At 52.2% G+C, this 25,351-nt stretch overlaps 1 protein-coding gene across 3 annotated transcripts in view; it reads right to left on the reverse strand.

The window, feature by feature from the left end:
* Window positions 1-25,351, reverse strand: part of TSPAN11 (tetraspanin 11) — a 64,794-nt gene that overhangs the window by 38,791 nt on the left and 652 nt on the right. The window lies entirely within an intron of this gene.

Raw genomic sequence — 25,351 nt, forward strand, 5'->3', positions numbered from 1 at the left:
GCTCTGACACTCAGAGCGTAGCTGCTCCTTGAGGAACCGTCCCCTTTAGGGGGACCTCTTTTATTCCAGACCCAGAGCAAGCAGGCCTTGGTTCTGCCCACCTCCATCTCCCTCTCCTCCATTCCCACCAGTGTCTGCTCGGCACCCCCCCGCCACTGCCCTGCCCCGCCTCTCCACGGCTGGTGCCGGCCGGGCCCAGATTACTTCCCCTGGAGCCACCGTGCTGAGTTTTATTTCAAGCTCATGGGCTCCTGAGACAGGGCGAGAGGAAGACAGAAAAGAAGAGGTGGCTGTCTTATTTGGGATTTCTATTTGCAGACCTTGAAGAAGGTAATTTAAGACTTTGTCTTCTTGGTAAAAAAAGACAAAACCCATTTTTCTCCGATTTAGTCTGAGAGGTAGGGTGGTGGAAAAAATACAGAAGGAGGAAAAAGGAAGCCCTATAAAAAGTGTAAAAAGTGGTGCTAGATGGGGTCAGCCAGGCGACTGGACCGGGAGCTATTACACGGTCATTGTGCCGGTCACTGTGCACGAGGTCCTGACGAGGGACCCTCTGGGCCACCAGGGCCATTGGTAAACTGACCGCCTGTTTGGGGCCCAGCCCCTCCTGTCTGCATTCTCTTCTCCCTTTGCCTGGCCCTCCCCTCCCAGCCGGGGCCCACTGGACTCATGCACCAGAACCTTCTCTAGACCTGCAGACCAAGGGGTCAGGACCCTCTGAAGGAAACTGTATTTTTAAAAGAGTTCAGGCAGATGACAGGATTTAACAAAAGAAACATATTTCTAATGGTAAAGTTTCGGCCCTGAGGGGTAGAGAAGACAGAAGCCCACGGTGCTGTGGAATGTCAGGATCAGCAAAAACCTCTGGACTCACTTAATCCAACCTTCTGCAGAAGGAATGAGGAAATTAATACATGTCTGAGTTAAGACTCATTTTCAAATGACCTCTCTCAAGTCACATGGCTAATGGTTGCCTAAGCCCCTGTTCTGTGCTCCTTACACAGGACCCTACCAAACGTGGGGCCCTATGCTAGGGCTGGCAGAGGCCCCCAAAGAAGTGTCAGAACCAGCTTGGAGCCAGATGCCTGGATGTGAAACCCAGCCTTGTCATTTCCCGGCTGTGTGACCTTGGGCAAGTTACTTAATTTCTCTGTGCAGCTAACTTACTGAGCACTTATTATGTGCCAAACCCAGGATTAAGTGCTTTACACGGGCGAGGGAGATTGTTCCAGCTTCCCAACAGCCCTATGAAGTAGGGTTATTCCCATTCCTTTTGCAAGATAAGGAAACTGAAGCTCCAACAGGTTAAATAAGCTGTCCAAGTCACAGAGCAAGTACGTGGCAAAGCCCGAACAGAACAAGGAGCTTCTGACTCAGCCCAAGCTGTTACCCACCATGCAGTGCTCTCAGGACCAGAGCTGGCAGGCGGAGGGAGCAAGGAGGACCGAGGTTGCTGACTTCCTTAATACCTGTTCTCCCCTCTAGATTAGGACAAGAATCCCCCATTTTAGTTGGGTACTTGGCCCCCTGGAGCAGACGACACTTCCCAGCCTCTCTTCCTACTGGGTACAGCCAGGATTAACTGCTCGCAAAAGGCACGGAAGCAGAAGCAGTGCATGCAACTTAAGGTATCAGTTTTGGGTGTATGTTTCCTGTGCGTTTGAGAAGGTGAATCCTGTCACCGTAGGGAGCAGAGTTCTATGGGCGTCAATGAGGTTAAATTTGGTAACTGCACTTTTCACAGCTACATCCTCGCTGATTTCATGTCTGCTTGTTCTACTGTCTATTGAAAAAAGTATATCAGACTTCCACTAGGACCATGAATTTGTATATCCATCCTTGAACTGTTCATTTTTTTCTTTTAAAAAAATTTTTATTGAAATACAGTTGATTTACAATGTTGTGTTAGTTTCAGGTGTACAGCAAAGTGATTCCGTTATATATATATTCTTTTTCAGATTCTTTTCCATTACAGGCTATTACAAGATATGGAGTATAGTTCTCTGTGCTATACTGTTGGTTAACTCTTCATTTTTGCTGCATATATCTTGCAGCTATTTTATGTAGTACATATAGATTTGGAGTTGTGATATCATCCTGGTGGATCCATCTCTTTATCATTAGTAAATGTCATTCTCTGTCTCTAATAATCAGAAATATCCTTAAAGTGAGGAGAGGCAAGTCTCTCTTCACCCTTTCCTTCTTCTAGTCGGTTGGAATGCTGATGTAATGGCTGGAGCTCCAGCAGCTATTTTGAGGCATGAGCTGGAAAGCATGATTTGAAAAGTGTAGAGCAATAAGTTCAAAGAGCCTGGATCTCAGGTGATTTTGGAGCTGCCGCACCATCCATGGGCTGCTCACCTCCAGACTTAGTTTATATGAGAGAACAAAAAAACTTGTAGCTTCTTTAAGGTACATGGTTGAATATTCTATTACCCATAGCTAACTTCACCCTGATGTGGTAGATGGAGTGGTGGGTACAAAAGTCTGCCAGAGCACGCGAGCAGGGGCACTGAGGATGGGGCAGTAAGACGGGTGGTGATGTTGGGCAGTGGCCACAAGCTCTTTTAACTTTACACTCCATCACTAAAATGTTTTGAGCACATCCCATAAATATGTACATCTATTTATAAATTTTATTCATGTACTATTATAGATCTATATGGTAAACATCATCAAATTAATCAAAAAGCTTAATTTTGCTTTTTTTTTTAAGATGAAAATAATTAGGAAGAGGAATTCTAAGTAGATAGTCTGTCTCCACTTTGGGGCCAACTGATGCAGGTTTTAAAATGGAGGGGTGAGAAGTGTACAGGTAGGTAGGGGTCAGTTCGTGAGCAGCTAAGCCCCAGAAGTTGGACTCATGTCCTAAAGTGATGAGAACCACAGGAAAGCACGCAGCGAGGCAGTCCCTTGATGAGACCTGCATTTCAGAAAGAGTTCCCTGGCAGGGGCAGAACAGGGCTGGGGCTAACTGGGTGCTTGGGGACCAGTTAAGCAGTTGGTACAGTTGGTGCTGATGTCCAAGAAGGGGACAGGGGGGTCTGAACCAGGCCCGGGGCAGCGGGATGGAGAGCAGGGGACAGACATGGACAGGCAGGCCATGTGTACAGCTAGGAGGAGAAGCAGGAAAGACCTCATCAGCCTTGGGGAGACGGATGCGCGTGGGAGTGGGCGGAGGAGAACAGGCGAGGGCGGGGTCGGCCACAGCACCACGTGCTGCTGAGAGAGCCAATCACAGACGTGGCAGGGCTCACCTTTCCCAGAGCAGCATCAGCGGAGGGTGACTGGGGTCAGGAATCCAGGAGTTGGGGCGGGGGGGGGCGGGGACTGGAGACCCAAGGTAGATATTTTCAAATGAGAAGGCGAGGGAAGCAGCTAGAAGGCCTAGTTGAGGTTGAGAAGTGTCTTTGCATTGTAAAGAAGGGAGACATGCATGTTCATTTCACTGGGAAAGATTCCCAGCCACCACTAAACCCTCCTGCCTAGTGACTGGGGATGGGTGGACCGGCTGAAGGTGGGGGGAGCAGAGGAGCCCGTTTCTCCCAAGTGGTTCCAGATGGGGCCTGGCAGGCAGCCTACCTTATCGCTCCCCACCTCCATCTCCCCCAGCAAGGGACTGGAGGAACCAGGGCTTCGGATCACCCTCCAGGACCACTTTCCCTGAGCCCTGAGGAGTGTCATGAGCCCCATTTCAGCCAAGGATGTCTCTTCTTTGGCCTTGTAACTGGCCTGCTGCCCCCGCCCCCGCCCGCCCCTTCCTGGGCCCGCCCCTGAATCTGGAACCTTGCCCACTGACCACAGCAGTTTGTCTAGGTCCTTATTAGTACCTTTCTGTGCTGTGAACAGGCTGATTGACTTTGGACACTTCCTGGCTCTGTCCCTTCACTGTCTCCCAGGCTCAGGCAAGCAGCTCCCCTCCCCCGGGTGTCTGTTTTCCCATCTGTGGGGCGGGGCAGCCGTTCTCAGGAGCATCAGAATCTGGAGGGCTGGTCGACAGGGACAGCTCAGCCCAGGGTGTCCGATTCATCAGGACTGGGGTGGGACCCTGGAGAACAGACTCCCGGGCAGGACGACCAGCTATGTGATTTGCCCAGGACTGAGGGATTGCTCGGAACGCTGGACTTTCAGGGCTGAACCTGGACCACCCGGAGTGAAGTAGGGGGGTGGTCACCCGACTCCCAGATGCTGCCACTGGTCTGGGGACCACACTCCGAGTCAGTGTTCTCCAAGTCCATGGTCTGCACCCTGTAATTGCCCTTTGCATCTGAACAGACATAACTGAGCGGGTGGGGCGGAGCCCCAGGGTGGGTGCACCCTCTCACACAAAGTCCACGTTGAGGACGACGATCTCCCGGACAGCCTGGTGATGCAGCCTCAGGGCGCCGGGTCTCCAGGCCAAAGCTCTGACTGCAGAACAAAGCTGGGATTCAGGGAGAGCCAGCAGGCCTGGGGGCCTGTGCTGTAGGACATCTCAGAAAGCCTGCCTCAAATGCCTTGATGGTGAAGGACGGATCTGGGGACCGCGTCAGGCCGGATATGTAAAATTATGGGCCCTGAGACCTGGGGGGCATCGTCTCTTCTACGGCTTCTTGCCACCCCGCTCTCCCCCAGAGAGGATGAGTCTCTAAGTGCAGAGAAGATGAGGGACACGTAGGCAGAACCCCGTCGGCTGGCCGGATGTGCCAGAGTCCTGGTGGGCAGGGCAGGGCTCAGCCAGAGGGAGAGACCAGAGCAGAGTGGACCACGCTGGGCGCTGGGGGAGGGCAGCAGAGGGCAGGCGGGTGCCTGGGACCTGACCGTATAGATACGAGGCTCTGTCGGCCCCCGGGCCAGCTGCATCCTTTGCTCATTCAACAGACACGCATCGAGTCCCCACCGTGTGCCAGGAGCTGTACTTAGAACCCCTGGAGTTCGCCCTTAAGGAGCTGACAGCAGCCACGGCGCTGGGGCGCAGGCACACATATAACCTTCAGACCCTGCCAGTGGCCCAGAGGAAGTGGCACGTGGATCCTGACAGATTGCGATGGGGGCGGAGTGGGGGGCATTAAACCTGGTCCTTGAGGACAGGCAGGGTTTCTGCATGGGGAGGCTGCTCAGCCAGAGGGGGACAGCATGAGCAGAGGCTGGACACTGCGGCTGCAGAAAAGCCTAGAAAGTCTGGTCAGGGGCCAGGGGTCAGCCCTGTTGGCCACACTTGGTGTGACTTTTCCCTCCCCCCTCCCCACACGCTCTCTACTCCTGGGCTCTCACCAACCTCTTATTCTCTGCCTGCTCCGGTTAGCACAAGCTCAGGCTGCGGGTGCCCTGCCTCTTCATTCCCTGAGGGCGGACTGCCCCATACTCAGGGGTGGAGGGGGGAGCTTGGTGTTTCTAAAATAAAAACAAAGCCAGTATATTTGCTGTGGAAAAACTAGCTCCACCCTCCCCCTCAGTTAAATAAGTGTCACTTTCCTCCTCTGGGTTCTTGGTCAACAAGAAGCCAGGCCTGTGTGATGGTCAAAGAGGTGGACAGGAAAAAACAGTCGAAGTGGTTTAAGCTGTAACTGAATTTAGGCTTCAAGTGAACCCTGGTTGCAATCCCCGCATGTGTGCCCCTTCTTTACCCTCCTGCCCCTCTGTTTAATTTCCACGTGCCTGAGACCCTATTCCTGGTGGGTGGAGAGTCCCTCTGCAGGGGTCAGAGAAGTGAGGCTTCCTCGGGCCTCTGAATGGGACAGCTGAAGGGGAAGCATCTCTGGCTCGGCCCTGAGGAAGCCGGGCTCTGGGGGTGGGGTAGGGGTGACACACTGGGGCCAAAGTCACACTGCAGATTAGTGGCAGGACAGGGAGCTGGCCTTCTGTCTCCATGGCCACCAGAAGGATTTTGAGGGGCTTCCCTGGTGGCGCAGTGGTTGAGAGTCCGCCTGCCGATGCAGGGAATGCGGGTTCGTGCCCCGGTCCGGGAAGATCCCACATGCCACGTAGCGGCTGGGCCCGTGAGCCATGGCCGCTGAGCCTGCGCGTCCGGAGCCTGTGCTCTGCAACGGGAGAGGCCACAACAGTGAGAGGCCCGCGTACCGCAAAAAAAATAAAAAATAAAAAAACCCCTCAGCACCAAGAACTCTTAGTCTTTATCCCCAGAGACTCATGTTTTCCTAAGTACGGGACTATTTTTTGCTTCATTTGCAGGTGCCAACGTGAATTCAGTGAATTAGTCAGGGCTGTGTTCAGAACCTGAGGCAGGTGGTTTTGCTGCCTTCTGACTCTCTACATTTATGCATACACAGAGTCTTTGGACGTTCTGCCTGTAGGCGAGTATCACCCTCTGCTGTTTTTCCTGGGTTCTTTTATAAAAATCTCAGTGTGACCCATGAAATGAGGGCTTCCCCAGTGCTTATGAAAAGAATGAGTGAACAAACAAAAACAGTTCTAGTCAGTGGGTCAGAAGATCCTGGTGTGAATACCAGCTGTCACCTACAGCAGTGTGACCCTGGGCAAGTCACAGGATCTCTGGGCCTCAGCTTCCTCCTCTGTGAAATGGAGCTGATGCTGGTCCAACTTTGCCTCCCTTGCAGGTTGGTTGTGAGGACCAAATGGGCTGAAGAATTTGCAAGAACCGTGTGTACTGGTTTTTACAGCCTCAGTGCCGTGACAGGGTCAAGGCATTATTACAACCAACCCCCAAGAGGTCCTTGAATGAAGAACAAGGTGTGGGTAACTCTGTAGAATACATCAGCCAGAGGCCATGTATCCGATCGTTGGGGATACAGTCTCAAAGCCTCTGTATCTAAGCCCACTTGCCTACTCGTGGACTCCACTTAGATGGCCATGACAGGAGACCTTGTCCCCAGGTGACCAGGAAAAATTCAACTGCAGAAGATCAAGACCTTACTTTAAAAAAGTAGATTGGTTCAGACAGGAGAGTCATTTTAAAAGAAGGGCGGATACAAATATTAATAATATTTAACTAAGGCTAATCTTGAGATTAGCCTCAAAATCATGAGAACCTATCAACTAACCAGTTGTGGAAGAAGGCAAGGTAAGAATGATAAAGAATTATGCTCTGTATAGAATTACAGGGAAATCAATTTGAGATTATACATCAGAAGGCAACTGAGAGCTGCAGGGGACCTTTACCAAGGGTTATCCTAGAGACAGTGCAGTTGACACCATGTAGGTGTCTATTTACCATGTTTAAGTATAAAACTGTAAAACATGTATTTGGACATTATTTTTCCTAGTCTTCTCTTTCTTTTTATCATTCATCAATACCTCCCTTTCTAAGTTCTGTTTCACCCAAATGTGTCCCTAAAATGCAAATTTTGTACAACCTTCTGCTACATGGGTTGGTCTAAGTTTCATTTGAAAGTCTTCTAAACTCTCCTACATTGGTCATCTGAAATTTTCCAGTTTGTACTGGCATTTCACTTGAAAGTATGGCAAAAATCATTTTTTCTATACTTTTTTCTTAAAAGGTAGAAATAGATGAATGTTATCACTCATTTGTTGTATTTTAGTGTGAATTTGTTAAATCGGATGATTTCCTATTTTTCTAAATTTTTAATATTGAAGTTTAATAAATATATAGTAAAGCACAGAGGTCTTACGCGTATAGCTTGATGATCTTTGTCAAAGTGAATATGTGCATTTAAGGCTATGTATTTCCCCCTGAGTACTGCTTTGGCTGCTTTCTGCACATTTTAATTTGTCATATTTTCACTATTCAAAGTATTTTCTAATCCTCACTGCAGTTTCTTTTTTGATCCAAGATTATATGTATGTTGCTTGATTTTTCAAACATTTGGAGAATGTTTTAGTTGTGTTTTTCTTGTTGATTTCTGGCTTATTCTACTGTGGCTGGAGAATATGCTCTGTATAACTTCAGCCCTTTGAAATTTGTTGAGAATTGCTTTATGGCCCAGAAAATCGTTTCTTTCAGTGAATGTTCCATGTGTGTTGAAAAGAGTGTATACTCTCCAGTTTTGTTAATTATGTCGTTAAAACATATATTCCTACTGGAAAAAAAAGAAGGGGGAAAAAGGAAAGGGTTTTGCTGAACATTAAGCACCTCATCTCAGTTCTCAACACGGCAAGATGCTATGAAAGAAACATCCTCTGTGGGGTGGGAGAAGGGGCTCCAGGGGAAGGCTGCTGCCTAGGGGGCCTGTGGGTGGGGCTCCATGGGATAGCATGGCTAGCCCTCTGCCATCAAAGCAGGGCTAATGAGGTCATTAAGCCCAGAGAGTGAAGGATGTCGCCCCTACCCATTCCCTCCCTTCTCATAACCCCTCTGCCCCTATGCAGGATTTAAGGAGGACTGGGCTTGGCATCCAGAGACCTGGGTTCTTGTCCCATTTCTGTTTCCTAAGTTGCTCTGTGACTTTGGGCCTCAGTTTTTCTCATCTATAAAACTGCAATGACTCTATCTCCCTTACTGAGATGGGTAAAGTTGCAACTCCATTGCAGGATTTACTGCTGTCATGTAATTTCTGCATCACCTGAGGCTCCATGTGTATGATCATGTGCCTACAAATAACAAGGGCCAATACTTATTGATCATGTACCACATGTCAGGTATGGTCCTAAGCCCTTGGGAAGGGTCCCCTCTTTTAATTCTCCTCGTAACCCCATGAGCAGACATGAGCAGCACCCCACGTGACAGATGAGGAAAGGGAGACAAAGGTTATAGAGCCTGCCTGGGCCAGGCTGTCAGTAAGGAGGGGGTGGGATTCAGAGTCATGCAGACTGGTTTCAAAGTGGACTCTTCTCAGGGGGCCCATATGCTCCACTTTGCCCACCCAATGCCAGTTTCTCTGGACAGCCCCGGTTCACACCTATTGTCTTGGCATGATTATTTGCAGGGGCCTTTTCACTTAAAAAAATATCCCGGGGCTTCCCTGGTGGCGCAGTGGTTGAGAGTCCGCCTGCCGATGCAGGCGACTCGGGTTCGTGCCCCGGTCCGGGAAGATCCCACATGCTGCGGAGTGGCTGGGCCCGTGAGCCTGGCCCGCTGAGCCTGCGTGTCTGGAGCCTGTGCTCCGCAACGGGAGAGGCCACAGCAGTGAGAGGCCCGCGTACCGCAAAAAAAAAAAAAAAAAAAAAAAAAAAAAAAAAAAATCCCGGTTTGGATGTTCATTCAGTCCTGGCTCTTCACCGCTATCTTAAATTGGGTGTCAACAGTATTCAGTATTTCTCGAGCCCCTGACCCTTTCTGCCCCGATCCCCTCCACACACTATAGGTTTCTCCAACCCACATGCTCCGACACTCAGGGTCACCAACCCTACTGAGAAGCAGAAGGTGTTTCCCTTAACCACAGCATCTGCTAAGACCTGAGCTCAGCCTGTATCCTAAGCACGGCCCTCGGCACCTGACCTGAGGGTGTCATGGGATAGGGAAGGAATGAATGAATGGATGAACATATGCACCAAAGAGCCATGTAAAAGCCGCTGCACGCTCTAAGAGTTATAGAAATATTTCTCACAAGTTCCCCAGGACACCTGGGTCAGAGGTGATGAAAAGGAGAGAAGCAAAACTTACACCATCCTTTCTACGGCCCGATGCACGCGAGCGTGGAGGACGTTTCGCGTGGATGGTTCATCACAGGCTCAGCACCTCCCAACAGGCCTCCTGGGACATCCTGCCCAAGCCACCCACGGACCTTCTCTGTCCTCTCCACGCCACCCTCTTCTTCCCCTCATCTTTCAAGGCCAGCCCCGGGTGAGAAACACAGACCTATGTCCATGGTACATCGAAGTAGAAAAACCCTTCTGAAAATAATACAAATGAGGCACAAATGGGACCAGGACAGTTCCACTGGGGGGAAACACCTGGACATACAGGTGCTCCCTAGAGAAGCCCGACCTCAGAAGAAACCACAGGCTTTGAAAATGAACGAGCATCAGCCCCTTCTCCGACCCCCATGCGCCCTGTGCTGGCTCCAGCCCTTAGGGATGGCTCTCCAGCTGAGGCTGGGAAAGCCCACAGCCCCTAAGGGCCGCTCCAGTGGGATCTCAGGGCCGACAAATACACTGGCTCCCTCCCCCTCCTCCTACAGAAGGCTCAGCATGGCGGTGGCATGTGTACACGCTGGGTCTGAAAGTAGCTCATTAAATAAACAAACCCCAGACCTGAGGGAGGCAGGTCATTCTGCTCTGCACCAGAAACGTATGCTTTCCCACTCATGGAGACAAAACGTTTGAGAGCACAGAGGAGCCATCTCCGGCCCTGGCGCCTCGCCCAGATTCTGGCCGGCAGTCCCCGAAGCCCAGCCCCCTGTAACTTCGGCCAGTGAATAGCGGTGGGCCCCTCACTGGGGCCAGGTCTTTAACTGTCTCAACGGCTCAGCGAAGCCGGTGCTATCACCTCTATTTTATAAACAAGGAGGCTGAGGCTCCCCTGGCACACCGCAAAGTCAGGTCGTGGTGTCAGGGACGTCAAGGTCAGGGCCTCTCAGGTCTGAGCTTTCCGTAGGCTTAGAGGGGAGGAGAGAAGTCGCCTCCGTCCAGAGTTGACTTTCCTGTCCAAGTTTGGTCCTCGGAGCATGGACACACCTCCCGAGAAGCCTTGCACAGCAAGGATGGAGGTTCAGAGGTGGCCCATTCAGGGCGAGCTCAGGATCTGTAAGGCACCGAACAGTAGCAGCAGGAAGTCCCCAGAGCCCAGGCTGCTGGGACACAGCAGAGGGTGGGACGTGGGGGTGAGACATAGACAGAGCTTCACCCAACTTCCAGGGGAGCCGCACACATCAGAGTCCCCATGAGCGGCTGCCCTGGGACCGAGCAGGTGTGCACGGCTGCTCACTTAACAAGCTGCTTACCTGCCTTCTCTCTCTCCCTTCCAGTAAACCAGGCTCCTTACTACCCATCCTTCCCCGCCAAGCCTGGGTGCCCTCCTTCTCAAGGGACCAGCTGGGTGAAACCCTGACTTTTACTGGAAGTTGCCAAGCAGGGACTGGGAAGCACAATATAGAGTGGGTGGGCAGGTGGGGTGGGTGTCTCAGGGTTGGGCTGCCCAAGCCCCGTGAGGGTGGACAGTGAGGGTGGGAAGACATTCGGGGGCTGGTACACCTGACAACTCCCCACCCCATGGATCCTTTTAAACATACACACTAAACTGTGACCTGTAGTCACACTTTTCTAGTTTTTCTAGAGAAGGAGGGGTGCATGGAAACTTACTTTAGTTTGATTCACCAGGTAGTCAAGACGGCTCGTGTCTGACCAAAAGCTGTCCTCCCCTCCTTCCATTATAATGGAGTTGGAGCTGGTTTCGTGATCACTGAACCAGTGGCTACATTTCCCAACCGTCTAAGTGGCTGTATCTGGCTGTGTGGTAGTTTTTGACGAAGGAACGTGAGTAGAGATGCTACGTCCAAGCCTGAGCCTTAAAATATTGCCCCTGCACATCTCCACCATCTTCCCCCCTCCCAAGAGCTGGGCCACAGATGGGCCTGAAACCCAGTTTCAACCACACAGACAAGGACAGCCCCTCAGAGCAATGGTTCTTGAACTGTAGAGTCTATTAGAATCCCCTGGAAGGCTTTTACAAACGCAGGTTTCTGGGCCCACCCCCGGGGCCCCACCCCGCTCATTTGCTTTTCCAGCAAGCTTCCAGGGGAGCTGATTCTGCCGGTCTGGGGACCATACACTGTACTTGGGGATGGTTGAGAGAGAAGATCCCTGCAGGACCTCGTGGAGCAGTACAGCCTGGCTACCCTGGACCGTTCCAAGAGAGAAAAAGACATCTCGTTCTTTAAGCCACTGTCCTGTCAGGTGTCTGATACACCCCTTCAGCCTTGCCTCTAACTGAATTGTATCCTAGGGGTCACGCTCTTCTCTGTATGACATCCCATTGAAAAAGAAGAAAAAAATTCTGTTCCAAGTCCACCTCTAGGGGCCGCAAATTCTTCCTTGATGGGACACACACAGAGCCAGGATGCAATCTCAGGTGTACGATTCCCAAACTAGACCAAATCGCTATGCATACTCTCTCCCAGGTCTCCCATGTTCCCCTGAATCAAATTATCGCCAGATCCCCTTCTCTTCACCACAAAGGTCTGAAGCCTCACGTCCTCACCCAGTCCTTCTGCAGCCACCACGGCCCGCACAGGTGGACCAGGCTAGGGGGGCAGCGGAGGCTGAGGATGAGACGTGAGACCCTAAACCCACCAAGGAAAATCACCAACGCTCTGAACTAAGACCGCAGGGTTTTAATTCTGATACACTGGGTCTCAAAAGTACCTTTAAAAAGAACAATGCACTGCTGTCAGATGTACTTACCGCTCCCACTAAAACCAGCTTAATTATAGCGAAGAACACAGTCTATAATTTTTCCCACACTCAGAGATGGATCTATATTATAATTTCCCTGATCTTTTTGAATGAATGGTTAAGCTTTCCACCGAGAAAGAGCTGCTCTTTTCATCACCCACGTGGAGACACACGCGTGAGGCCCTGTGCAGGGGCGGGGGGCTGCTTGGCCACGACCCTCAGGGAAGGCTGGTGCTCAGCACGAGGGGGATTGGGTTGGGGAAAGCATGTGTCCTGGACCCCAGGCGAGGGACAGGCGCCGAGGGCTGTCCTCCCTTCCCGTGATTCGCAGACAGTGATGCTAGGAATGTCTGCAAATGGACACGGTGTGGTGTTTACAGAGGCATCGGCAGACGGGGGAGGGCAGGGCCCAGGGGATCTAATTCAGGGTGTCCCTTGCTATGCACCAGCACTTTGGGCAGGTCACTGCCCCTCTCTGTGCAGTGCCTTTATCTACACAATGAGGACGCTGGTGTTCTAACAGGACATTCTTTTAAGTAAATTTTCTGGTAGAACCTCAACATATAAAACAGATAAACTGCAGCTTCTCTGGCAGAAGGGGTGTGTTAAGCCCCTTCCCCATTCAAGTTCACTTGATCACTGTCTCCCCTCCCCACTCCCCCAAAGCCCGAACCACAAAGAAACCTGCTCTAGTGCTCTCTGAGACCATGCAGGCGTGAGCTTCTTTATTCTTTAATTCCATAGCCACCCTGCACTGTCCATGGTCAGATGAGCCAGGGGAGAGCTGGCGGGGGAGGTCTAAATCCCAGGAATCTGTATCATAGACCCAGACGATATTTTTAGAACTGAAAGTGACCTCCGAGATCATCTGAGAAGTCTTTCACTTGATAGATGGTTCAGCTTGTGATGGTCCCTGTTGGCCTCAACCCCACCCTACTTTTTCTCTTTCTTTTTTTATTGTGGCAAAATACACATAACATAAACTTTACCACTGTCACCATCTTAGGTCACTTGCACAGATATATAATAAGGCCAGTGGGTGAGCAGCTCTCAGCAGGACAAAGAGGCCAGTGCTTTTAGCGTCCCTAGTTTCAGACTGGAGGGCACGCCAGCCAGTCTGAAATACAAATCCACCCCCTCATCCACTCCCTGTGCTGCTCCCCCGTCTCCCAGACAGCATGGCAGGTCGTCCTGCCCAGGCTCCTAGTGCCGGGACCCCAGGAGCACGTCCTACTTTGGGTCCTGCCGGGCCGGTTCACTATGTGGGCTGCTCTCCAGTTTTGGCCGTGGCATCAGGCTTCGCTGATTCGTGCCCAGCTCCCAGCTGATGGTGAGAGCATCTCCGCCAGGAGGCTTCTGCTCTGCTCTGCTCTGTGCCCTCGGCTTGGGCCTGGGGGCCCCGGGTCAGGAGGACTGGCCCCTTCTCTCCCCCCGAGGCGGCTCCCAGTGCGTCTGACTCACACTGTCCAGGCCCTGGACTCAGCCAGGGAGCCTGAGCCTGGGCTGGGTCTTTGGAAGCTGCACCGGGACCTTGGGGGCTGAGGCCATGTGACCAGGGCTGGGCAACAAGGCTGCCAACCACACACAGGCCCAGAGGAGGCGGTGGCCAGAGATGCCAGCCAGGCGGTTCTGCTCCAGCCCCTCTGGCACAGGGTTAGGCTGGAAGCATCGGAAGCAGGTCTTCCCATCACTCCGCCATCCACCCATCGGTGGTCCAGCCGACACCCGGGTGCTAGTGCCTTGTAGAAATCATAGAAGGTTGGAAGGGCTGGGTGAACATGACCCTGAGAGTGGAGGGAACCCACCCTCACCCACAGCCCTCCAGTGAGCCTGGCAGAAGCGGGGGACAGCCTGGGCCTGTCGGCCTCCCAAGCTTGGATTCGGGGCTCACAATGGAGCTGGAGGAACTGGGGGTGATGCTGTTCTTAGAGACCAGGGTGCACTTCCTCTGTTGTGGGTACTGAGCAGGGAAGGGGGTAAGACACGCTCCTCGTAGTCTAGGGCAGGGGTCCTCAACCCCCCCGAGGCCGTGGCCTGTTAGGAACCGGGCCGCACAGCAGGAGGTGAGCGGCGGGCGGGAGGGCGAGCGAAGCGTCACCTGCCGCTCCCCACCGCTCGCATCACCGCCTGAACCATCCACCAGCCCCCCGACCCCCACCCGGCCATGGAAAAACTGCCTTCCATGAAACCAGTCCCTGGTGCCAAAAAGGTTGGGGACCACCGGTCCAGATGCTGCAGGAAACAATCGGGGCCCATTAACAATGGTCCCAGCCCTCAGACTCAACAAGGACTTGCCACCAGGCTTGACTCGGGGACCCAAGTCCCCGGACACGGATGCCCTGACGACAGTGCTACCCCCGCCCCCAGCATGGTTCTCTGATGTTTGGTTTGGGCTTTCACATACACGGAGGGAAAATTAACGTCACCCGTACCAGCTGTGGGACCTTGGGTAGGTCACCCAAGTACCTGAGCCAGTCTCCCCCTCCGCCCTCCAGGGGTAAGAGGGTGCGGACCTCCGAGAGAGTGACCGTGAAGGCCAGGAAGTGTGGGTGGAGCGCAGCTTGCCCCTCCCCCCATCACACCAGCAGCAGCAGTGCCTCCATCGAGGGGATGATCGATGGCGTTTCTGAAGGCTTTGTGGCTCTAAGGGACTAGCCAGGCTGCAGGGGGGATGCTCTGGCGGGCAGGAGGGGCCCTGTAGAAGCCTATATCACGGTTCACGTGACTTTGGCTTACGGACATTCACAACCTGCTCCTGGGAGTTAGAAAGGCACAGACACTCCTTTCCAGGCATCGGGAAATTAAAAAAAAAAAAAAAAAAAGCCCAAATGACACAATAACTCATCTCTGTTCCCAGAGATGATCGGTACAATTTCTCATTTGCTTTCAAAACAGTGCCTGTCTTGTCTCTGGAGCAGGACACTGTGGCTGAGAAGTAAGCCTGAAAGACCATTCCTTCCAAGGAGCTATAACGTGGAGGCCCCTGAAACTGTATGGAAAAATGTTACTATTTACGTGCTGGGGTCCCATAGGTTTTAGCACATCCCCAAAGGGGTTTATGACTTTGCTCCACAAAAAGGTTAAGGTTCCTTCTTTGGGTAGGTACAGATAAGACCTGAACTATGAACTACGGGAAGGGCTGTGTCTTAGACACAGGCTCAGAGACCCCGTTGGCCCCAAGGATGCAGCAGAGGCCAAGCTGGGGAGGAAACCAGGTGTCCCAGGGTATCCAGACCCCGCTTCAACTTGCTTTCTGCCAGACACACGGATGGTGTATCTATGTGCGTGTGTGTGCAAGGCTGCGGGAGAGTGCGTCCATGCATCCAATTCTAAACTCCAATTTTCACTTTGGGTCTTGGATGTAAATCTGCTAGGTCTTAAGTCCAGGAGACGATGTAATTTATCAAAGAGAGTTTGGAAGCTGCTAAGCTCCATGATAAATAAGCCATGTTTCTTCATCCCAGGTCTGTGAAAACATATTTTCTATGGACTTAGAAACCTCCCCCCACCTTGGAAAGTATTAGAATCTTCCCCCTGCAGGAGAGCCAAGCATACAGAAACTTGTCTTTTTAGAGATACTTGACCTTTCTGGGCAAGGAAATAATGTACTCACATGGCAACTAACCAGCAACCCCCGCACTGTTACCCTAATTCTTTCAAAAAAAGAACTGTAGTTCCATGAGTTCCAGAGGGAGGATGTTATAGAAACGGACTTGGCATCAGAACATCCTAGCTATTGCCCACATCGGCTCCCTAATCGGGTACCAATTACATCATCACCAGCAGCATCACTACCCATTGTTCCCAAGGTTTGGAAAGCTGCCTGCATGTCCCAGGTCTGGAAGGTGGAGAAGAGACTTCTTAGACACCAGTTCACCCTCACGTGTTGGCCAGGGAGGCCCAGAGGGTGGAGGCCATTTCTCCACTCTCACCAGGTAAGAGCTGGGACTCAAACGCGTATCTCTGGTCCTCAGTCCTAGTTTGAGGGTTGTGGGGAGCTGCAGACTCACAGCGCTGCCCCACGGTCATGATCTCTGAGCTCTTGCTGCCTCTGGTCATAACCAAGGCCACCAACACCAGGATAGCAGGAGCTAAGGAGCGTATAGTGCCCTGGAGACGCGAAAACTCTAAAAGGATGCCTTGTTACTACTGATAGCGATGATAGTACGTAATATGTAAAATCTGCCTATCAATTTAGCTGCTAATTTTCCAAATGAGGAAGGAGGAATTTAAGAACCCAGCCAGCTCTGTGGGGAGCAACTGCATTTTTGACAGCCCAGATGGAATCTTTATCTCCTGGTCCTTGAATTCTTTCTAAGATGGCACATCGGCAACCCAGCCTTTGGGTGGACTCACACCCTTCCAAGGACACCCAGGACACTGGGCAAGGCTTGGGAGAACTGGGAATAACTGCTTTACATGTTCACAGGCCCACCAGCTTAGATTTACTGAAATGCCACATCATGCCTGATTGTGGGCAAGCTTCCCCTCCACTTCCACCGACCTTGGGGCCAGACATCCCCGGGTTTGTTAGCTGCGGGATTTGGGGAAAGTCTTTAACCTCTCTGTGCCTCAACATTCACAACTATAAAATGGGGATAAGAGCCCTGCGATGATGGTAGGAGATAATGTATGTTAAAACCTCACACAGCGCCTGGCACATAGCAGGACATCAGCAGGTTCTAATCCCTGTGACATTTTTATAAATGCCCCATGGGCTACATTGTTGGAGGGCCAGCAGTTGGGGCGAAGTATCCTGGGGGGATCTGCCTTCCCTTGAGGGAGTGGTTGGGAGAACAGAATTCACCCTCAGTTATGAGGTGATGGTCAGCACTACAGCCTTCTGACTTCCCAGGCGTGTATAATGTTTATTTAAATGATTTCAAGATAGCTCAGAAGTGTGCTTAAATCCCTGCATTTACCAAATGGGCACCTTCTGTAAGTTAATGTACTAAAAGACAATCATATATGTAGTAATGGAAAATAGAGCCCAAAGCTAAAATCGCTATTTATGGTATTTGTTAAGGATAACATGATTGCTGTAGGTGGTAGTGTTATTCTAGTCCCAAGCTCTGCTTCCTGCAACCATTTCACCTCCCAGGGCCTTGGTTGTGTATAAAATAACAACTACAGTTATGTCCAGCCTTGAAATAACCTTCGAGGCCTTGCTATCCCCTCCTGCTGGCTTCCTCCTGTCTTGCCTTCTCCACCTAACCATCTCTGACGTTCGCCTGCAAACAGGAAGGTTTAGGTTTGAAAGGCCAAGCCGAAGAGCAGTGGTCTCAAACTTGAGGCGCATCAGAATCCCCTGGGGGGCTGGTTAAAACACAGTTTGCTCCCCGCCTCCCCCCAGGGGTTCCTGACTGGGCAGGTCAGGTGAGGTCCAGAATTTTGCATTTCTAACCAGCTGGGGGATGTTGACACCGCAGACACTGCAGGTCGAAGACCTAACTTTGAGAATTACTGCCTTAGGGCAGTGATTTTCAACCTTAGCTGCACTAGGACACCCTCCCCACCCCTCCCGCCAAGGAATGTAAAAAAACCCCATTCCCAGGCTTCACCCCAGGTGAACTCGGTGGGGATCTCAGAGGGGAGCAGCCCAGAGACCCTGGTTCAGAGGCTAAGCTTCCCTCCAGCCGCGGTGCCCACATCCAGAGCCCTGGGTGCGCTGAGCTGTCCATGATCACAGCCTGGGGCTGATGGCTATGGCCCAGCAAACCGTTTTTTGCACGGGACCAGTTCAAATGTTTCAGGCTTTGCGGGCCTCTGGCCTCTGCTGTATGTTCTTCTTTGTTTGTTGTTTGTTTCAGCCCTTTAAAAAGATAAAAATCAGGGCTTCCCTGGTGGCGCAGTGGTTGGGAGTCCGCCTGCCGATGCAGGGGACTCGGGTTCGTGCCCCGGTCCGGGAAGATCCCACATGCCGCGGAGCGGCTGGGCCCGTGAGCCATGGCCGCTGAGCCTGCGCGTCCGGAGTCTGTGCTCCGCAACGGGAGAGGCCACAACAGTGAGAGGCCCGCGTACAGAAAAAAAAAAAAAAAAAAAGGTAAAAATCATCCTCAGCTTGCAGGTCATCCAAAAACAGTTTGCAGAGCCCTGGAGAACAGCCCGTTATGCAATTATTAAATCTAATGATGGAAACAGGAACTCACAGTCAGCATTAATCATACAGTAAATTAAAACCAAGGTAGAAGGCAGACCGATTCAAAGGAACTAAAGGTACGATGCAAACATGGTTTCTCCCGCTAATCTTTTACTTGTTATCATCACTGTTTCCTTCTAGCCCAGTTTTCCTTTCTGCATTAAAAAGGGAGGGAGGGTGGTAGAGGCAGGACAGGAATAAAGATGCAGACGTAGAGAATGGACTTGAGGACATGGGGAGGGGGAAGGGTAAGCTGGGACGAAGTGAGAGAGTGGCATGGACTTATATACACTACCAAATGTAAAATAGATAGCTAGTGGGAAGCAGCCGCATAGCACAGGGAGATCAGCTCGGTGCTTTGTGACCCCCTAGAGGGGTGGGATAGGGAGGGTGGGAGGGAGGGAGACGCAAGAGGGAGGGGATATGGGGATATATGTATATGTACAGCTGATTCACTTTGTGATAAAGCAGCAACTAACACACCATTGTAAAGCAAAGATACTCCAAAAAAGATGTTAAAAAAAAGGGGTGCGGGTGGGCTTCCTTCCACCCTCCTCCAGTTCACGGTACCAGTACCTGCTTCCTAGAACTTGCTTGGAACTTTCGGTTTCCAGCAACTTAAAAGCCCTCAGCGACGTGCTCAGAGCTGTCAGAAAGTGCAAACTGCTTTCTGAGTATTTCATTCTCTCCCAGGGCTCCTAGTTCTAACTTCCTGTCTCACCCTCTCTGCCCACAGACAGAGGAGTTTCTTTCTTCTGGAATAAAATTCCTGGCTTCCCTAAGCCTCTGTGTGTGCAAAACCCACTCCAAACTGTGGAGTCACGTGGCACCTGCACGTGGCCCCTTCTCCCCCTCCCCCTCCTCTCCAACCCTGAGAGCCCTGGGTCCCTGGTCACTAGGCCACTCCCTCCTCTGTCCCAACCTATCTGCTCGGTTTGGGCATAAAAATAATCGTACCGGAGCAGCTGGTGAGCGTCTCTAAACGGGCCTCAGAACTCCTAGAGGCTTTGTGCTTTCCAATCTGTTCCAGACCTCAGACGAAATGGACAACACCCACCTCTACTCCTTTCCTTTGTTCTTTTCTTCTGAACCTTTAAAAACCCCTAGAACCTGTTAGTGAATGACCTAAGCTGACTTTTAAAAAATGTAAATGATTTGAAGCAGGAGGGTGGAGGCCTGGAAAGGAAACGGTAGCCTCCAGCATTTTCCAAAGATATAAATCACAAACAGGGATCCGAGAGCACTTAACCAGCCCACTTGTTTAAAGGATTAGTTCTGCCCTAACTGGGCCACCGTCCACAACTGTGACCCACATGAGGGTCCTCGCTGGCTTCCTGGGCCAAAAACAAGTCTAGCCTCACAGGGCCCCGTGCCTGGTTTAATGCTCGGCTGTTTCATCTCAGAATTCTTTTTTTTTTTATTTTTGCAGTACGCGGGCCTCTCCCATTGCGGAGCACAGGCTCCGGACGCGCAGGCCCAGCGGCCATGGCTCACGGGCCCAGCTGCTCCGCGGCACGTGGGATCCTCCCGGACCGGGGCACGAACCCGCGTCCCCTGCATCGGCAGGCAGACTCCCAACCACTGTGCCACCAGGGAAGCCCCATCTCAGAATTCTTAATAATTTATCTTTGAACTTGTGTTTTGTAAGTGAAGTCTCATGGGACGGTGGGCATGAATGTGAGCTGGGGAGATACACACAGTACATGGACCCACTGTTCCTTGATGCCGCATTTGACCTGGTGTTCCTGATGCCCCAGGAGCACAGAATCCCAGGGCATCCTTGATGCGCGGGGTTCAGACAGCCTCAGAGAGAGTGCAGGTAAGGAGTCACATCCACGACAGAGCAGCCCGGGAGGCCAGGCTCCCTGCTGGAACCAGAGCTTGAATCAAAGCCGACAGAAAGCTGTGCATTCTGAGAAATGCCAACAACCAAGGGCCATCCTGGGATAGCCTGTCTTTCCCGATTTCTGCTACCTCCTGCATTACTCACCCACTTACACTGAAAATGATGACACAGGAGGAAAAGAAGGACAGACTTTTCCTTTTCCCTTCTGTTCCTCCTTTACCACTAGGCCAAAGGTGGTGTGTGTTGATGGAACGTGTGTGTATCAAGAAGTGAAACAAAAACACCTGAGTTAGTTTCGTGCCCCGTGTCTACTGTCCTGGTAGGAACAAAATACACGTGCACATGCGAGCTGTGAAATGGGAATCGTGTCCTTTTGGTGATTCAGCATATGAGTGAAATGCGCATCTATTTACATTTAAAACAGGCGTTGCACATATAAAGGCGAATGTAAAATTCATGCAAGTCATTCAAAATTTTAATTTTTCTTTACTTACAATGTCATTAAAAAGCAAGTAAAAAAACCACATCATGACAAGTCAATAAAGAGGCCATGGAAGAAAGGAAAAAGCTTTGTATTTTAGGACCTATAGGCACTTTTTCCTGCTTTTTGAGTTAAGGGCGCGGGCGTAGGGATTTCTCTCTCAGGCACAGACTTAGGCATGGCTGAGGAGTGTTTCTGAAATATCCGCCCAGTGGACATTTACTGAACCCCTACTGCTCGCCCAGCTTCGTGCTGGTTGCCAGGAAAAGAAAGTCAATTTCCATCCTCCAGTAGGGGTGAGGTATATCATTCTGAAACCCGGGTATGGGACATTGTTTTCCAAACGTCAGAACCCTCGTACGTGTCTAGTAAAGGGGCTTCTGAGAGGGAAATCTTTTTACGATATTTCATGAAACTTGGGCTTTTACCTGTCAAAAATGCTTCAGAGTTCAGCTACCACTCTACACGGTCAACCAGGATAGGTAATGCTTTTTTATTAAAATTTTGCAATCGGTTCCAGACCTCAGGCAAACTGACACAAACAGCTCACTCCTGTCCTTTGTCTTTTTTCTCTTCTGAGCCTTTTAAACACACTAGAATCTGTTAGTAAATAACAGAAGCTGATTCTGAAAAAATGGAAATGATACAAACCAGAAAGGTGGGCACTGGAGAGTGAATCCCTTTCAGTTTTGTGGCTCTGAATAATTTTTTCAGATGGAGAAACAAATTTTCATTTATGTTGAAATTTGGCTGATAAAAAACTTTCAAAACATGGGGTCCGTGTTTAAAAACAAGAGGAAGAATCCATAGGTCAGGACAAGGTGAGAACCACTTTGGGTTACCTCCCCCCGCCAACACACATTACCACTGGAGAGGGTCTGAGTACCCTACTTGCGATCTCAGCAGATCGGGGACCCAGCCAAGCAACTTCCCGTAACGTTTCCTCAACCTCTGTAACATCCTCAAGTCTTGAATTCTTGGTATTTGACAGCAAAGCTCCTTAAGCCTTTAAGAAGGGCCATGTGCATGGCCCCCGAGGAGGGGGGCAGTGAGCACGGATGGGAGAAGTTCTGGAATACAGCCAGCTCCTCTCACAGCCAGGTGGGGAGGGGAATGGCCCAGTTGGAAGGGCACCCAGAGGAGGTAAGGGACGGGGCTGGCCTGTGGGGGGAAGCCTCGGGGACCTGAAGCCAGGCTATGACCTAGAGACCGTCTCCTCCGCTTACAGAGCAGGAAAGATCACGGAAGGCGCTCAGGAGAAGGCAGAGTCCAGATTCCAGGCTGGACAGCTGACAGCCCCGGGCTCTCTGCCCCCTGGCACTTTCCCGACCCTTCTCTGAGCTCCAGCTGTGGCCTGGGTGAGACCCCCACCCCCCACACCCGCTGCAGTCTGCACTCAGCTGTTCTTGCCTCTCCTCTGGGGAGTAAGTTTCATCTCCTTCACAACTGGATGCTCAGAGGTCAGGGCTGGGTCTTTATTATTCTCAGGCCTGTGGCACACAGGGAACGTGAGAATATTGACCCCCCCCCACCCCGAACCCCTCTTCCCCCTCCACCACCTCTATTGGCTCTGCCCTCTGCCTGTGCCGTCTTGGAAGGTTAAAGCTTCTGGACCCAGGAACACACAAGCGTCATCCCAGCAGGGATGCGTACAAGAAGCAAGGTCAACCTTCAGAGGAATTAGCAGAGGGCTGTGACCTGCACTCAGTCCCTCTGTCCACTTCTCCCCTGTCTCTCTCCTCAACCAGCCACCTAAAACAACCCCACAAACAACTCAACCTCCTTCCCCGTCCTTGGGTGAACTACTGACGCCCAGCCCTTGGGGTTTAGCAAAGGTGGGGATGAACTATATCCTGTGCCCCAAACCTGGGCACAGCGCCGGGCAGGGGAGTCACCCCGCCATTCACAAATGAATTGACAAGAAGCGACAAAGGAGGGATGTTTTCCGTGGCTGCTTCAATATAGGGCATGGCATGCCATCCACCTGGCTCTCCAGGCTCAGGAGTCACTCAGAGAGAAGGGCGTCCTCCATTACCAACTACTTGAGAAAAACCAGGCTGAGCAAACTACTGGGGAGAGACACGTGCATCTGGGCAGTCTGCCTGGGACACACCCAAGGGAGGATGATGGCAGACGGGAACCCCGCACAGGCAGCTCTCCAGTATCAGCGTGTCTCCTATCCACTCTGTGATGTCCACGGCTTCCTTCTAGTCCAGAACCCCGCATACCCCTTGATGCAGAATCCTCTTCACGTTAATCTTGACCCAAAGCTCAGGAAATTAAACCAGTTGCAAAAAAGCAACCATATCATGAATTCCATGGCCAAGCAGTGATGGTTGACGGGATGACAGCTCTGCGTGTCTGAACCACAGCCTCTGGTCATCCCCGAGGGCTGAGTGTGCGTTACTCCCCGACCCAGTACTGTTATTTCAACTTGGAGTTGAAAAGGCCCCATCATCTTCGGATGCAATGGTTTTCTAGTTTTATTTTAATGGGAGGGCCCTTTCTTCAAGGGAAGTCCTATATGGAAGCCAGCCTCTAACTCACATCAGTCCCGAGCTGGGGTGTGCAGAGCCCAGGGCCCTGCCTATGGGCCCACTCCCCCCTCACAAGCTCCCAGGAGCACAATGTGAAAGACGCGCATCCATCTCCCTTATTGAGTTACTCACTCAGTGACACAGCTTCTCCGGAGCACCTACTAGGTTCCAGGTGCGGTGAGCCAGCAGGTAACAGGAGGTCCCTCCTTGGCAAAGCTCTCAGTGTGGCTGGATGCAGCTGAGAGCGGTTCAGATGGTGCGGAGACTGCTAGGAAGGAGACAGATCAGGGCAATGTGACTGAGGCCGGGAGGCGGCCACTTTGGATAGAGGGTCACCTCCTCTCTGAGGGCGTGAAATGTGAGCTGAGACCAGAACTATAATCTGGAAAGATGCTGATTTTGACCAACGAGGAAACAGACCCAGAGAGGTCAAGGGGCTTTCCCCAGGTCACACAGCGGGTAGGAAGCCGAGCTGCACTGAACCCGGTTTCCAGGGCTTCTTTACTAAGCAGCTACTACGGGCCAAGAAGCCTTGGTGACAGGTGACATCCGGGGTGACAAACCACAACCACATCCCAGTGTCTGGGGCTGTGAGGACTCGTGACACCCTCCCTGCCCTCCTCGGCAGGTACAGCGTTGGTTCTAGAGGATGCCCTGTGACCAGAAGATGGAACCCTGAGGCTGGTGATCAGGGACAGAGAGCTCCCTCCTCTGCCATCTCCCTGGCCTGAACTGTGGCCTGACTGCTTCTGGTGGTGGTGATAAGCAGAGAAAAGCCAGCCGGTGGGTGTGAAGGTCCCAGCCCACCTGGAGGAGGGTCTCTGCACAGCTGAGCTGCTCCAGGGCTATGATTTGAAGACCTGCCAAGCCGGCTGTCCTCTTGTGCTGTGGAAGCATCCACACCAAAGGGACAGCACCAGGCAGGCCTGCGAATACCTCACACTCCAAGAGATTGAGGCCTGGCACCGGGCAGACACTCCTATCTCTGGAATATTCTAGGGAGCGGCGTGAAGACAGCTCCTGCTGCAGCCCACAAACCTGGCCCCCGAGGCATTCCCCAAAGCCCGATCGGCGCGCCCGTGGGCCTGGCGTTCACCCTTTGTCCCTGGAGCCTCCCCGCTGTCAAAGCACTTTGCTTAGCTACCTTGAGCCCCCAGACACCTCCCGGGGTGGGCAGGACAGCAGTCATTAGTCCCATTTTGCACACGAAGCAACTGAGTCCCAGGGGGACAGGCGCAGGGAACACGCTACTACCGTGGTGACCCTCCACCAAGTTCTGGTTCAAACCCAGGTCTCCAACTCCACCTCTAATCCAGCTGCCCACAGCTAACCGCAGACCACCCGCTCCGGCCGAATACCACCCAGGTCTCTCCCCACACGTCCACCTACCCTAGGCCCTAGGGTGCACTTGGGGTTTTTCCAGGAGCTCCCTTTTCTCTCCACGCCACCCTGCCCCACAGTGGGTGCCCATGTGCTGAGACGGCCAGCACTCACCCCCGCACCCTCGGCAACTGAAGCCCAGCTCGAGATGCCCCTTTCGTATTTCCAGCCAAGTCATGTGTGTGAGCGTACAGCTGGTGAAAACAATACACCTAGAACCTTCCACACCTTCTGTCCTTCCATACCAAGCCAGCCAGCTGCAGGCACAGGGAGGACACACAGGTGACAGGGCCCGCAGAGCCGGGTTCCCCCAAATGCGCAGATGCGCCCGTGAAACTTGCGGACCACCCTGGCAGGCAGACGGACCCACCGAGAACGATCCTGTGCTCGCACAGGAGACACGCCAGCTGCCAACACCGGGCAAGGCCTTGCCGGGGGTACGGAACCAAGGGCTGTACCCATTCTAGTTAGGATGGCTCTGGGCCTGTCACCTCGGGCCCGTGCATAAGAGCCACCAGAAGTCCGGGTGGACAAAGAGAATGACGTTTGGAGGAAGGACAGACGCGCACTGAGGTCCCGAGCTCCCTCCCGAGACACTAAGTGCAGACGGGCAGTCTCCGGAGGACGGATGGGAACACGGCAGCCAGCGGTGCGTGCTCGCCCCATCCTGCCCCCATCCTCCCGGGAGTCGGCTGCCCGGGCCCGCCGGGCCGCGCCCG

Source organism: Neophocaena asiaeorientalis, unplaced genomic scaffold (genome assembly GCF_003031525.2).
Source record: "Neophocaena asiaeorientalis asiaeorientalis breed wild unplaced genomic scaffold, Neophocaena_asiaeorientalis_V1.1 scaffold150, whole genome shotgun sequence".
NCBI lineage: Eukaryota > Metazoa > Chordata > Mammalia > Artiodactyla > Phocoenidae > Neophocaena > Neophocaena asiaeorientalis.